General features: G+C 39.6%; 1 protein-coding gene across 2 annotated transcripts in view; it reads left to right on the top strand.

Moving 5' to 3' along the window:
• The first annotated feature begins 260 nt into the window (after window positions 1–260).
• MET (MET proto-oncogene, receptor tyrosine kinase) overlaps window positions 261–16675 on the top strand; it is a 127854-nt gene continuing 111439 nt past the window's right edge. Inside the window, exon 1 of one of the 2 annotated variants that reach the window (XM_022582727.2) lies at window positions 261–526. The gene's annotated coding sequence lies outside the window, so the exon portion shown is untranslated. The other variant, XM_089917484.1, reaches the window with a different exon arrangement.

Below are 16675 nucleotides of genomic sequence, written 5' to 3'. Positions count from 1 at the left end.
AGGGCGGGGGCCGATTTCCCCCTCAGGGTGTTGTTGCCAGTCCCCACCTCAGCGGCCCTTGGACCCGTGGACGAGGTGGACGGACAACGCACGAGACAGACGGACACGTGCAGGGGCGGGCGGACGAGAGCACGAGTCGGGTCTCCTGGCCGTTCCTCCCGGCTGGACGCGCCCGGGCCGCCGCGGGCCGCGCGCGCCGATGCCCGGCTGAGTCACGGCCCGGGCAGCGCGCGGGTGGGAAGGGGCGGAGGGAACGCGGGTGGGAAGGGGCGGAGGGAGCGCGGCCGGCGGGAGGACGGGGCGTTCGGCTGGGCCCGGCCACAGGTGACCTGGAGGCTCTCGCCGCCCCCGGCGCCCACAGCGCTTTGTGACCAGATGCGAAGCCCAGCGGAGGGCGCGAGCCAGATGCGGGGCGACAGCTGACTTGCTGAGAAGAGGCAGGGAGGCGCGGAACGCGCGGGTGGTCCCTACGCGGTTGATCCCTGCCCGGTTGACGTCTCCTCCGCCGGCTCCTGGGCGCCGCAAGGTAAAAACTACAGCCCCTTTCGTATCCTGCACCCCGTCTTTCGCCCCTGCCCTTCTGCTCTTTGTTCCCCTAAGGGACCTGACTGCTGTTCCAGAGGGCAAGACCCGGGAGGTGGGCGAGAGTTTAGGGGCTTCAGAAACTAAAGAGCTGTGGCCCCAGGGGCGAGGTCGAAACTAGAATGGGGCTTTTCGTTTTAGGGGGTTGCTTCTGACAGCCACCTGTGTGACTCAGGAGAGGGGTGCAGGGGTGTATGACTGTTATGGCCCAGCAAGTTTCAAGGCTGTGATCTGACTCAAAAGTGATCCGGTTACCCTGACGGAGGGTGATGTGGCCAGCAAGCTTCGAGCCAGCAGTTTCCTTGTTCCCATCCTTGCTTTATATCTGTATTACGTGGGGCCCCTTCCAAGGGGCAGGTGTTTCTGTGAGGGTCTGAATTCTTAATTTCTGGCAAATACACAGGGCTTGTTGTGACCTATCGTTTTCAATCTTACCTTCTCTCTCTGCTGGGGCTCTGTGGAGGACATCTGTCTTATTAGGTGAAATAGATTATAACCAGAGGTCGGGCAATCTGGCTACGACTGTTACTGACCCAATAATTAAAGCACGAACGAAAGGATTTTCACAGACTATCTACAATGCAGAATTTACTCCAAAGTACGGTTTCCCATTTCATACCTTTTATGTTTTAAAAGAGCCATTTACTAATTCGGCAGTTGGAGAGAGTTCCTGTGGCTCATGCATGAATAGTTCTGCCCAGTGTGTTTTACCTTATCACAGTTTTATGTGCAAAGGAGTCCTGGGGCAGAATGAAATATTGTCAACTCTCTTAGGCAAAATAATCAGGATACTTTAATTGCCAAGTTAAGACGGTCCGTGAATATGAGAGCATTGTAAAAACTGACGTTGGAGAGAATATAGACTATCTGGACCCTCTCCTGAATTTTAAGAACACTGTTCACATTTTGTAGAGTTGGGTGGAGGTTTATTTTGTCATTTCCATCAGGCAGACACATGCACATTGCCATGCAAATGGATTCAGAAAAACATTTTCCTTTACAGCTAAACTATTATAGCTGACTAATGAATTTTTTCTGCATGAAGATGATCTGAAAATGATGTACATCATGTTTCTCTGTGCCTCTAGGACATAAATTGTGCTTTTATGTAAACTGTAAGTGGTGCTTGGATTATTTACAGGTACATAGTTTTTCTTTCTAGCTCCAAGCTTATTGGGCTTTGTTTTAACATGTAAACTTCCATAATGGAACAGAAAGTGAGGTGCTTTGGTTCCAATTGTAGACTGCAAGTCTGTGGTGTATTCAGTGTTCATTCTTTTTGAGTTGCTGAATAATACAAGTAAAATTTACGTCACTCATAAGAAATTTTTGTAGTACCAAAAATGTGGCTGATTGCCTATAAAATTTACTGGTGTTTTAAAAGTTCTGTTCAGGTTTCAAACTTAACAGTGCATAAACCTGTAGTTACTAACCTAAATATATTTTGATTTTAACATAATGGAATTTATGGCATTTAGAAGATGATCTGTTGACTACTGGTTTTTCAAAGATTTCTTTATTCTTAATACATCACAGTAGAGGTTTACATTAGATGTACTTTCCATGACTTCAGAATTAGTGGTTGAGGTTTATCTGAATGATGAAGATGTATAAGATTAACCATAGCCAGTTAGTATGAAAGTTCATAACTAATATTTTCATAACTTTTAAACCTATGATAAAAGAAAAATGACACTTTTCTAAGCAGCAGAAAAACCCTTATCTTATAAATTCCTTTTAAGACTATGACCCACTATAATCTTGAAATTCTTTAAAATTTGTTCCAAGGAGAATTAGACTAAGAAATACATTTCAAAAATCAATTTCCTTAGCTGTTGGTTAAAAAAGAAAATAAATAGTCCAAAATAACATTAGTCTGATTTTCCTTTTGCACATCTATATGATAGCCTCAAATAAACTTTTTCTCAAATGTGGTCATCTCAAAACAAAGTGAATAATTCAAAAGGGCTAACATTCTCTCAGGACACACACCTTTGTCTAAGTGGCTGCACTAGTGCCTATAGTGACACACCCATGTTGAGTAACAGTTCCCTACAAATTCAGAGCACCTCCCATCTCTCTGCCCCCTCCCCCCTCATCTCTTCCCCTTGGTTTGGTCAGAGCTGCTTCCAAGCTTTCTGTGCCCCCATTTCTTCCCTCTAATATCATGTTTTCTTCACTGTCATTAGTCTCACCAGAATCATCTACGCTTTCCTTTCCCATCATCCCCAATATTTTTCTTGAGCTGCTATGTTCATGGGATACTGAATTTCCTAATTGTGCTACCTTAAGGGGAGAAAATATGCAGAAACTCAAGTGCCAGGGAGTTTACCTCACTGGTGTATGTTGAAACTGGTGTCTTTGACTCTGAGCCCTCAGGGCAGAGTTTCTTCATGGGCTTTGCTCAGTGCAAAACAAATAGTCACCTCTTAGTAATAAATGATAGATATAGTAACTAATGTCAATTCAGGATCACTTTGATTCCCTGTTCTTAACAGAGTTGCTGCCAGGCCCACAGTTGCTTCAGCAAAAATAGCTAAGAACTGTAGGTTAAACATCATATGTGTCTGGTACTAGAGGAACATTTTTAGAAAGGAAGAAGTGAAATATCTGCCTTTGAAGAATTAGATACTCAGATAAATAAATCTTGTGCAAAATGGAATCAAGGTCCGTAATTGTTACAAAAGAGTGACAGCCTTGGAAACCATCCCATTTGCTATTAAATAATAGAAATTTTTTTTAAATCAAAAGATTGGAACTTAACTCTTAAAATTTTGAAGCTGCTTCTGAGTATATCATCTTTCTGATACTGCAGCAACCTTACAGAATAGGCAAGGCTGGTTTCCCTATCTTAACCTCCCCATGTTATAGACAGGGAACCTGTGCATGAGCCTAGCCCCCATGCTGTCTCAACAGCACCACAGCCTCTGCCCAGCCATCAAGGAAGTTTAACTCTTTGAAGCATTTTGCACTGAGGCGTACATTGGGATCCTTAGGTTAGTGATAAATGATGACTGTAACATTTCTAGTCTCTGGAGTTTTTCTCACCTTCTGTTTCTCCAGTTCTCTTTTTCTCCCTTTCTCTTTTTGTAGTAAAGCATACCAAGAAAAAGCTCCATTCATATGCGTGGGGCATTCTCCTATTATCAGATTAAGAGCTGTGAGTAATTTTGTAATCTACCCTTCTATCAGAAAGCGCATTCTCAGATATCTCTTCAGCTGTGTTTAACAGTTTAGTATATTCCCCTTGGGATTTGTTTCAATAAAAACATCCAGTAAAATCTGACTACTTTGCTTTTCAAAGGACAAAATGAAGAATGTGTTTTTATAAGCTGTAAAATATAATTGAGAGAAAAATCACTCGTGTGGCATTTGTAACAGGAGGTGTGAGCACAGTGAAATTAAAAAAAAAAGTGAACTGGCTAATTGCATACCCAAGTATACATGTTTCTCCTGTGATTGTATAAATTTGTGCAAGTATGTTTATACAGGTTACTCCTGTTGTTTTAAATTTCTATGATAAATTATGTAGGTATAAGGCAAATAGAAATTATATAAAAGTTTATGAGCCATATAGATTATATAATGGTCCATAGGATTTGAAATGTATTTATTCTAATATAACAAAGGATTATTAGGAAATCTGGCCCAAGCAATTATGAAAAATGGTCAGAGAATCATAGGTTCTAGTGAAAGCCAGGTTCCTGTACTCTAAGAATGTGACTAAGTATCTAGGCATTCAGGATAATTTGTTATGCACCTATTAGGCATGATTCTAGACTCTGGCAATGCAGCAGAGAATAAAACAGACAAAAGTCTCTGGCCTTATGATGCTCTGTTCTATAATGAGGAAGGCAAACAGTAAATAAAAACACATAAATAAGATGTATGTGAAGTAATGAGAGCTATAAGGAAGCATAAAGTGGAAAGAGGAGTAGGGACTGTCAAGGCTAAGAGGGAATAATGGGCTGGTGACTGAAAAATTCAGTAGTGGGGTCAGAGAAGGCCTTAATTCAAAGGTAGCCTTTGAGCTAGAACCTGAAGGAGATGAAAGAATAAGGCAGAGCTTCTCCTTCGCATTCCTTAGGAGTGTCATTCTCATATTTTATCTCTGGAATTGTGCAATGCACAGCCTGCACAACTGTACGTGGAGTCCCTGGTCTTTTATGGGAAGTACCTGGACAGTGCCTGCCGTACTTCATTACAGTCTCTAAGGTGAAGATGAAGGAGAGGCCCACATCCCTTGGTTTGAGGGCAATGAAAGAAAAGAACCATGGTATTTTCTTGCATTTACCTGGTCCCATCCCCACACCCCATCCTTGATCAGGGAAATTGCTCCATTCAGACAACTTTCCTTCTTATTTTCTACACAATGACCCTGACCCAGTGGAATTTGTTGAGACTAATACCCATAGCTTTGTCACAGATCCCTTTCATAGTATAAATCTGGAGACAGCAGAGGAGGCAATTGCTGATGGTTTACAGCTTCTGTCTGCTGTGTACTTCTTTCTTGCCTTCTCTCTCTCTCCTTCCTTTTCCCTTTCCAGTGTTAAACCACTGTGTTGGATTTTCGTCTTCTTTTCTTTCTTCCCCCTATGCCTTGTCTATATCCTGTATGAAGATTTGCAAACAGGTAACCTAAATGAGTAAAACTAACCAAAAACTGGGACCAAAAACCTGCTCAGAAAAAGTCCTACCTAAGGGGGAGCAGCCACTGCTTGGCATCATCAGAGTTGCCGTGAGGCTCAGTGAGTGGCACGGGCCCATGTGGTGGTGTCTTTCAGCTTTTCAGAAGCTAGAAATCTCTCAATTTTAACATGTTGACTCAGCATCTTTAAAATTGTTTGAGCTAGAGAGACAAAATGTTTGCAGGCCAGATTTACAGTCTTGGCCACAACTATACCTGCCAAGTGGTCCCCTGTTTCACCCGCAGGTGCTGTTTAATTCAGCAGCATGCACAGCCAAAAAGCCCCAGGACTGCTTCTGAAAAGTATTTTATCTTTTAGAGTTCTCAGCCTTTTTTCCTGACTGGAAAATTAGCGACTAAAAAAAAAAAGATATTTTCTAATTCATCATCTTTCGGCACATACTTATTTTCCTAAATCCATCAACCCACATACTTTCTATCAAACTATGTATATTTCTAAACTATAAGAGTAATGTAGTCATTTCATTCTTAAACTGCAGCAATAATTTCCTGAAATCTAAATTCATCATAACTTTATATGTAGATTTCCTATTTCATTTCCAGGTTCTCATTCAGAATAAACTCTCTGTTTAGAATGCTGGTGCTTTCTCTGTTTTGTTTTGATTTTTAAGACCTGCCTGGACTTCACCAGTTGTTATTCCTCCACCACTGAAATTCAAAACGTGCACTGTGTTGGTTTTGAGTACCCTTTAAAAGGCATTAGATCAGTGTTGCAGTCTATTTTTCCAAAGGAATAAAAGCTCACAGGTTGTGCACTAACTTGTTTCCTTTAATCCTAAAAACTCGGTGAAATACCCAGGCTAGCGGCCTTCCGGAAAGCCATTGTGTTAGAACGGAAGATCATGTACTGTATTTCTTCCTACTATTTTAAATGCAAATATAATAATATGTCATGAAACAGTGCACATATTAAGATCAGTGGCCTTTTCCTGTTTTCAAATTATCTCTTGTTCTCTGATAGCTGGAAATCTGAACCTAGCACCTAGAATCTCAGGTCCAATTTTAAAGTTGTATGTAAAAAAAAAACATAATTGACTTGGAGGAATTAAAATGTACTCCAGTTGTTCGATAAGACCATGGATTGTTTCTGGTTTTTAATATTTTATTGAAAATATCAAAAAGAGCATTCAGAGCTAGAGACCTTTGAAGTAATGTAGTCTTCACAAATGAGAGAGGTGGAGTAAATTTGTTGAGCAGAAGGCAGGTTGTCTCCTTTGAGGCCTAATCCTGTGGAAAAGTAAAACCCAGCCAAGTTTTAGGTCCATAAGACAGCTCAAACTATCTTTAAAAATAAATTTTGGCTTTTTGGGGACTAATGTGTGTTTAGACCAACATTTTACCTCTTAAAATTTAAACCTAGGGGTCTTTTAAAGGAAATTTAATCCATGTGTTTTTGATTCACTAAATCCTAAATCATTACCCATAAACTGTATGTCTCTCTAAGCTCTTTGATGTCTAAGAAATCTTTGAAACCATGTAAGGCCCCTTTTGTTCCAGAAAAATAGGAAGTTGGTTTTTGTTAAGGGTTAGTAAACAGCATCTTCAAAAATCTGAGTTAGGTCTAAAATCCTGCAACCATAACAAAATGGATGTTTGAATGAGTACTAATGCATTTTTCTGATGCAATGTGAAAAATGTAAGTACTTTTAAGGACCTTGCTCACTATTGGTATTCCATTGTAATCCTTATTAACCCCAAGGAAATTATTTTGGAACAACTCCTCTTTCTATTATAATATAAAGTCCAAATGTTTATCATTTTATCCTGGCACACAGTAGGTACTCAGTAAATATTTTGTTAAATGTTAAATGAATGACTTCTTCTTCTGCCCAGAACCTTCCAGCTAATGTCAGTCTTTTTATTCAGTATCAGTATCCATCTGTCATGTCTTGGAATGAGATCTATTCTGAGTCAGTGACCTGGTTCAACAAATTTTAAAAATAAGCCATCTAACTAAATATATGACATTTATTGAAATTCATTCTGTACCATGACACAACAGCCTTGCAAAGAGTGCTGAAAATAGGAAGGAATTTCTAGGCTAATTTGATTAAATATTCAGTTGTTACCATATGCTTTCTGAAAATTGATTTTTTTCCCCTTTTACTGTTCCTGCCATCCTTCCTCCCACCTTGACATGCTTACTGATTGAAAGCTTCGCACAGAAAAGGGCAGGTCATTTGTATCTATAAGCAAGAGCAGCAAGTTCAAACAGGCTTGGAAAACATAATGATATAATCATAAGTTGCCATAATATAGGAGGGGAGAGAGGGGTACTCAACAATAATAGTGGTGTTGGGTTTTGTTCCAAATTACATAGATGACACATCTTTGAACTCTATTGTGTGGGGGAAAAAAACACCTTCTTACTGTAGTTAGATTTCCTGTTTGTGAGTGTGTATTTTGTGGTAACTAGACTTCCCATATAGACTTGAAATAAATATGTAGCTTTAAGTGCAATTGAAATCCACATGATTAGAGTACTGAAGGCTATGGAGACAGCAACTCCTCTCTAAAAGAAAGAAAGTAGTATTTAGAAGGCATAGAAGGCATGGTCATTGACATTTTCCTTGATATCATGTTGTGAATTTCTAACAACTCATCACATTTTGTCCCCAGAAAACCTTTCCTGATCAAAAGTATGTTGTTTCTTTATGACACTGAGGTGCCAGAATTTTTCAATTTTTTATATGTTGGTGGGAACAAAGAGGAAAATTGTGCTATTATGGTCTTGAAATGGAGGTTTTCTTAGGTGAATCTGAAAGTTTGCTGCTGCATACATATATTATCGTTAAAACTTGTTTTGAAATTTAATTGTAGATAGCACTGTATAAGGAGTAACTTATTTATGTAGTTTTCACATGCTTAATTTCAATTTCAGTGGTTGACCAAACCATCAGTAATAATTATATATCCATGTGTTTGTACACATTTACATTTAGAGAATTTTTTAAACTCTAATTAAAAGGTCTCACAGCTTGATAAATGAGCAGTCAAATGCCTCTGTACATTTGGAAAATGTACAGAGTATTCCAATGTATTTGTACATTTGGAAAAATGTAATTCAATTTAAGACATTTTTCTGATAACTCTCATGCTACAAGTATAGGAAGTAGATAATGAAGGAGAAGACCTGCAGGTTTTGCCAGGGTAATGGGTCAGCAAGGTTAAAGGAATGGAGAAGTGGGTGGATACGCTTAAGGGTCATGGATTTGGGTGCATTGCAAGTCATGAATAGAGTGTCCCATTAGGAATCAGGCTGCCACCTTCCAAATAGGAAAAAGGCTGGTCAAAACTGAGTGGGGAATCAAGGGAAGCTCACAGGAGAATGGTAGGCACATGATAAGCAAAGTCGAAGCCTCCTCCAACTCTGTCACAGGTGGTTTGATTCTGGGAGAAACTAGGCTATCATCTACCCATTTCTAAATCAGCCCTCTTAGTCTATCCTACCCTTAGCTACCAGTAAGAATAGCAGGAATATGTAGCAGAAAAAGAGGGACTTCTATTCTGAGTGTCAGAGGCATGTCCTATGCACTCTTTTAGCTACTCAAAAACACTGTAAATGAAATTCTGTGTTCTCAGAAGGAATCACAGTATTAAAAGAAAACCCCAGGGCTTCCCTGGTGGCGCAGTGGTTGAGAGTCCGCCTGCCGATGCAGGGGACGTGGGTTCGTGCCCCTGTCCGGGAGGATCCCACATGCCGCGGAGCGGCTGGGCCCGTGGGCCGTGGCCGCTGGGACTGCGCGTCCGGAGCCTGGGCTCCGCAGCGGGAGAGACCACAGCAGTGAGAGGCCCGCGTACCGCAAAAAAGAAAAGCCCAGCTTACAAATGTTTTATACCATTTTCATGACTAAAATTTTCTGGCATATCAGGGCATTATAATCCATTTGTTACTGTTGGGATCAAAAGTTATGGCCCTTAAAACAATATCAATAATTATTTTCCATTGGGATATCATCTGCAGTGTATGTATATTAGCTTTTCTTGGGGGTACTATCTTGAGACCATTTCTTTGGGTCTTGATTGTACAGAGTTCATGCTTTAGTGTGCGTAAGAATTGTACTTCTCATGTTCTAAACTTATACAGTAGTCTAAAGAGTTAAGGAAAGCTTATATCAGGGCCTGCCTTCACTTCCTGTCTTTTTGCTACTCTGAGAGTCTTAGGTGAGCAGCTGTCATCTGATTCTGGCCTCACATTCAGGCAGAATCCCTCCAGCTCCTGCTGAAGGGCACACTGTCCAAAGTGAGCTCGTGGCCTGACCACTCTCTAGTTAAGATAAAGACAGCAGACAAATAGAATCATTCAGGGCCTGTGTGAAACTTTGGACCTAAAATATTACCCTAGCTGTTTTTTTTTAACTGAGAGTAAAAGTGTACAGTAAAATATTTTAAGTTCTATTGAATTATATAAAGAAGCAATCAAAGCAAAGGTTGTTGACAGAAGAAGGCTTTCTCCTAACAGAAATGAATATGCATTTTGGACTTTTTAAAATTCACTTTCTGTCATGTCAAAATTAAGATACTTCTAAATGTATTTCAGTCTCACTAACACACATTTGGATTGTTCATTGAAATTTGTACGTCAAGGTCCAATGACTTTAAACATTCTTATAGTCTTCAAATAGCTTACCAAAAAGGTGTTCTTTAAATCACCAGAAAAGTGCAGATAAATCCCCAGACAGTTTCATTAATGACAATGAAAGGTGACAGCTCTTGAATCTATGTCATAACTTGATTAATTGCTTTCCAAATGTTATTAAAGATTCTAAATGAATAACAAGACTTGTATTTAGGATCAAGTCTCCCTCACAATACCTAAATGGGTTTTAATTTTCAGACTTAGATAATTATTATATCTGATTCATTTCTTTAACATCTTTAGACTGTTGGTCTTACTGAAAAGAGAACAGAGTATCTGTTTCAATATGTTTTTCTTTTCCCTGTTTTTCTGTTTTCTTTTCAGTATGTTTTTCTATTCCTTACAGATTTCAGTAATAATGGTTTTGAAATAAAAATAGTCAAATGCTGGCATTTCCTCTTAATAAACCTTCATAGATCTGATGAATTAATAAACATTACAAAGAATTCACTACAGAGGTTATGATTATGGGACCATTTAATCCCCAAATCTGCCATGCTGACTGTTTAGATACTCAATGAAAATGAGCATTGTGCATTAGGATAAGTATTATCTCAAGAGAACTTTATTCTTGTTTTGGTCATTGCCCATTTTGGCCAATTCATAGCACCTGCTTCTCTTACCAGCAAATCTGTTTACTTGTCTCTAGTCTCATTTTTACCCTTTCCCACCACAATGATTACAAACTTCCACTATTCCCTCAAGCTCTTGAATCTCATTGGCTCCCCTTCTTCTCAGTATAGTATCTTCCCTCATAGTTTAGAGAGCAAACAGAAGCCTGAATAGTTTCTATGTCACCCGTTATTACTTCTTTGCTTCTCTGTCAATTGATGAAATGGTCTTTTCAGCCTATGGTTTTGATCCCATTCTTCCCCACATCTTCCAACACCTTGCTCCATCTGTCCCACCTTCCCTACCAATCCCTCTCATCTTTAAAATCTCCATCGCCTTTTTTCATTCAGCCCTTACTCAACTTGCTGCTTCTAGAAAGAAACACACACCCTGAGAAGATCCTTAATATACAGTTACCTTAAGTATTCACTCCTATTTCTGCCTTATCCTTTAAATAAAGAATTCTTGAAAATCACTATCTCATTTTTTCTACTATCATTCATTCTTTAACTTATTCAACTCAAGCAGTCCCTTCCCCACTCCCAAGAAAATATCCTCACTCTAATCACTGGAAACCTCATTGCCAAATCTGACAGATACTTCTGTTATCCCACTTGACCCCTCTATGCAATTTGACGCTATACATCTTGCTTTTCCTTTCTTGAAATTTCTCAAGCTTCTGAAATACCACTCAAACCTTTCCTTCAGCCTTTAGATATAAAGTTTAGATTCTGGTCTTTAGGGTTCCATCTGAATCCCTCCTTTCTCTTACTGAACATGCCCATGGGTGATCTCATTTACCTCCATGACTTCAAATACACCAATGGACCAATGGTTCACCAATTGCTATCTCTAACTCCCTCTTCTCTCTAAACCACTGTGCCCATGTTGTTAGTCACCTTAAAGACACTGCCACTTGAATGACCAACAGACACTCAGTTATTAACTGAACTATTATTTTTGCCCAAAACTCTTCTCTGCCTACTTTCCTTACTTTTGTTTATTACACCCAAGGTAGACATTTTTTAGCCATCTTTGATTTCTCAGTCTCCTCAATGGTCAGTATTGATGTTGCATCATTGTCACATAAATTTCTAATCTAGTCCTCTCTTTCTGTTATATCCATATTGCCAGAGTTTTTATTCAGGATCATTCTTTCATGTATTAATTCATTCCATTATCTATTCTTCAACAAATTCTTACCAAGTGCCATGTAATGGCAGTATGCCAGGGGCTAAAGATGGAGCTTATAGTCTAGTGGGAAGTATGAATAAGTAAATTACAACACAACATTATAAAGTCTAGATAAGGCGGAGGCAGGTTTGATGTATGAGCACATGGGAGAGTTCCTAAACCCTTCCTAGAGGGCAAGAGAAGCATTGGAGAAGGCTTCCTAGAAGAAATGTTCCCTAAGATGAGACTTGAAGAGAGAGTAAGAGTTAACCAGGTGAAGGTGAGGGCAGAGGTGTTCCATGAAGAGGGATCTATGTGCTGAAACCCAGAGTGGAAGAACACATGGCTTGCTTCAACAACTCAAAGAAGGACAGGGTGGCTGGAGCCTAGATTTCTAGGGAGGAGATGGCAAGTGGCAAGGCTGGAGAATTAGGCAGAAGCCAAATCATGCATGGCTTTTAAGCTGTGCTAAGGAGTTGAACTGTTTTTAAACATAAAAATAACGTAATCAGATTGTCTTTTTAAAAAGATATCTCTATTACGTTGGGGAATGGATGATCAGGGACAAGAATGGAGAGGGAAGACCAGGTAGGAAGCTGTTGTAATAATCCAGGTAAGAAGTGATACTGCCCTGGGGATGGATGCAGGTGGACATATTTAAAAGACCTGTAGGTGGGAGTCAAGCATGATGTCTTGGAAATGTGGGAAATGTTTGGCACCAAGATAGGATATGGAATGGGAGAACAAGTTTCATGGGAGTAGACGGAGGTGCCAGACGGTATACCCAACTGCTCCTTCTTGGTCACCCTGCCCTCCCCAGCCTGGTGGCATCAGTGAGCCCTAGCATGCGGTTCTCCTCTCTTCATTCCCTACACTCCTTTCCTTGGTGGTTTCATCCAGCCTCATGGCTTTCATACCATTGATATGCAGACAACTTCCTAATTTAAACTCCAGGACTCAAATATCCAACTGCAAACTAAACATCTCCATTTAGATGTCTAAAAAGTATGTCAAACATGAACAAAACTACTGATCTTCACACATCTCTGCCAAACTTGCTCCACCCTCCAGTTCCTTTGTAACTGGCAGAACCATTCTCCCTGTTACAAAAGCCAAAATCCTTGGCATATTCTTGACTCCTTTTTTTCCTTACACACCTCATCTCCAAATCCATCTGCAAATCCTTTTAGCTGCGTTCAAAATATAACCAGAATTCAGCCACCTCTCATCACTTTTTCCTTCCTCTTGGCCTAGGCCACTGCCATCGTTTACCTACACTATTAACAGCAGCCTCCCAACTCCCAAACAGCCTCACTTCTCCATTTTAGCCCTATCCCAGCCCCCTGCCACCAGCAACCTCCCACACCCACTCAAGGTGATTCCATTCAAATATAATCATTCCCTTGCTCAACACTCTGCAGTGGCTTCATATTTCACTCCAATAAAGGCCAAGGTCTCACAGTGGCCTACAAGGCCCTGCCTGATCCGATTCTTTGTCTTCTCTGATCTCATCTTCTAATCACCGAGGTCCAGGCTTACTGGCCCCATTGCTGTGCTTCAGACACACCAGGCAGAGCTGTATTTAGAGGGCTAAGTCCTCCCTTCCTCTAACTCTTTACTTAAAAGGCAACTTCCAGTTTTTCTTTTTCTTTTTTTTAACTTCTTTATTGGAGTATAATTGCTTTGCAAGGTTGTTTCGGTGTCTGCTTTATAACAAAGTGAATCAGTTTTACATATACATATGTCCCCATGTCTGTTCCCTCTTGCGTCTCCCTCCCTCCCACCCTTCATATCCCACCCCTCTAGGTGGTCACAAAGCACCGAGCTGATCTCCCTGTGCTATGCGGCTGCTTCCCACTAGCTATCTATTTTACATTTGGTAATATATATAAGTCCATGCCACTCTCTCACTTCGTCTCAGCTTACCCTTCCCCTCCCTGTATCCTCAAGTCTATTCTCTAGTAGGTCTGCGTCTTTATGCCCGTCTTGCCCCTAGGTTCTTTATGACCGTTTTTTTTAGCTTCCATATATATGTGTTAGCATACGGTATTTGTTTTTCTCTTTCTGACCTACTTCACTCTGTATGACAGACTGTAGGTCCACCCACCTCACTACAAATAACTCAATTTCGTTTCTTTTTATGACTGAGTAATATTTCATTGTATATATCTGCCACATCTTCTTTATCCATTCCTCTGTTGATGGACACTTATGTTGCTTCCATGTCCTGGCTATTGTAAATAGAGCTGCAATGAACATTTTGGTACATGACTCTTTTTGAATTATGGTTTTCTCAGGGTATATGCCCAGTAGTGGGATTGCTGGTCGTATGGTAGTTCTATTTTTAAGGAACCTCCATACTGTTCTCCATATGGCTGTATCAATTTACATTCCGAACAACAGTGCAAGAGGGTTTCCTTTTCTCCACACCCTCTCCAGCATTTATTGTTTGTAGATTTTTTGATGATGGCCATTCTGACCGGTATAAGATGATATCTAATTGTAGTTTTGATTTGCATTTCTCTAATGATTAATGATGTTGAGTATTCTTTCCTGTGTTTGTTGCCAATCTGTATATCTTTGGAGAAATGTCTATTTAGGTCTTCTGCCCATTTTTGGATTGGGTTGTTTGTTGTTTTGATATTGAGCTACATGAGCTGCTTGTACATTTTGGAGATTAATCCTTTGTCAGTTGCTTCATTTGCAAATATTTTCTCCCATTCTGAGGGTTGTCTTTTCATCTTGTTTATGGTTTCATTTGCTATGCAAAAGCTTTTATGTTTCATTAGGTCCCATTTGTTTACTTTTCTTTTTATTTCCATTTCTCTAGGAGGTGGAGCAAAAAGGATCTTGCTGTGATGTATGTCATAGAGTGTTCTGCCTCTGTTTTCCTCTAAGAGTTTGATAGTGTCTGGCCTTACATTTAGGTCTCTAATCCATTTTGAGTTTATTTTTGTGTATGGTGTTAGGGAGTATTCTAATTTCATTCTTTTACATGTAGCTGTCCAGTTTTCCCAGCACCACTTATTGAAGAGGCTGTCTTTTCTCCACTGCATATTCTTGCCTCCTTTGTCAAAGATGAGGTGACCATATGTGCATGGGTTTATCTCTAGGCTTTTTATACTGTTCCATTGATCTATATTTCTGTTTTTGTGCCAGTACCATACTGTCTTGATTACTGTAGCTTTGTAGTATAGTCTGAAGTCAGGGAGCCTGATTCCTCCAGCTTCGTTTTTCTTTCTCAAGATTGCTTTGGCTATTCGGGGTCTTTTGTGTTTCCATACAAATTTTGAAATTTTTTGTTCTAGTTCTGTGAGAAATGCCAGTGGTAGTTTGATAGGGATTGCATTGAATCTATAGATTCATTTTCACAATGTTGATTCTTCCAATCCAAGAACATGGAATATCTCTCTATCTATTTGTATCATCTTTAATTTCTTTCATCAGTGTCTTATAATTTTCAGCATACAGGTCTCTTGTCTCCTTAGGTATGTTTATTCCTAGATATTGTATTCTTTTTGTTGCAGTGGTAAATGGGAGTGTTTTCTTAGTTTCTCTTTCAGATTTTTCATCATTAGTGTATAGGAATGCAAGAGATTTCTGTGCATTAATGTTGTATCCTGCTACTTTACCAAATGCATTGATTAGCTCTAGTAGTTTTCTGGTAGCATCTTTAGGATTCTCTATGTATAGTATCATGTCATCTGCAAACAGTGACAGGTTTACTTCTTCTTTTCCAATTTGGATTCCTTTTATTTCATTTTCTTCTCTGATTGCTGTGGCTAAAACTTCCAAAATTATGGTGAATAATAGTGGAGAGAGTGGGCAACGTTGTCTTGTTCCTGATCTTAGTGGAAATGGTTTCAGTTTTTCACCATTGAGGACAATGTTGGCTGTGGGTTTGCCATATATGGCCTTTATTATGTTGCGGAAAGTTCCTTCTCTGCCTACTTTCTGCAGGGTTTTTATCATAAATGGATGTTGAATTTTGTCCAAAGCTTTCTCTGCATCTATTGAGATGATCATATGTTTTTTCTCCTTCAATTTGTTAATATGGTGTATCACATTGACTGATTTGCCTACATTGAAGAATCCTTGCATTCCTGGGATAAAACCCACTTGATCATGGTGTATGATCCTTTTAATGTGCTGTTGGATTCTGTTTGCTAGTATTTTGTTGAGGATTTTTGCATCTATGTTCATCAGTGATACTGGCCTGTAGTTTTCTTTCTTTGTGACATCTTTGTCTGGTTTTGGTATCAGGGTGATGGTGGCCTCGTAGAATGAGTTTGGGAGTGTTTCTCCCTCTGCTATATCTTGGAAGAGTTTGAGAAGATAGGTGTTAGCTCTTCTCTAAATGTTTGATAGGGTTTGGCTGTGAAGCCATCTGGTCCTGGGCTTCTAATTTGTTGGAAGATTTTTAATCACAGTTTCAATTTCAGTGCTTTTGATTGGTCTGTTCATATTTTCTATTTCTTCCTGGTTCAGTCTCAGATGGTTGTGAATTTCTAAGAATTTGTGCATTTCTTCCAGGTTGTCCATTTTATTGGCATAGAGTTGCTTGTAGTAATCTCTCATGATCCTTTGTATTTCGGCAGTGTCAGTTGTTACTTATCCTTTTTCATTTCTAATTCTGTTGATTTGAGTCTTCTCCCTTTTTTTCCTGATGAGTCTGGCTAATGGTTTATCAATTTTGTTTTTCTTCTCAAAGAACCAGCTTTTAGTTTTATTGATCTTTGCTATCGTTTTCTTCATTTCTTTTTCATTTATTTCTGACCTGATCTTTATGATTTCTTTCCTTCTGTTAACTTTGGGGTTTTTTGTTCTTCTTTCTATAATTGCTTTTGGTGTAAGGTTAGGTTGTTTATTTGAGATGTTTCTTGTTTCTTAAGGTAGGATTGTATTGCTATAAACTTCCCTCTTAGAACTGCTTTTGCTGCATCCCATAGGTTTTGGGTCAT

Source organism: Delphinapterus leucas, chromosome 9, assembly GCF_059928025.1.
Source record: "Delphinapterus leucas isolate spDelLeu-1000000601 "Yukka" chromosome 9, BTC_Dleu_Yukka2, whole genome shotgun sequence".
Lineage (NCBI taxonomy): Eukaryota > Metazoa > Chordata > Mammalia > Artiodactyla > Monodontidae > Delphinapterus > Delphinapterus leucas.
Note: the sequence above shows the minus strand (reverse complement) of the source record. Positions and strands in the feature narration are given on the sequence as shown.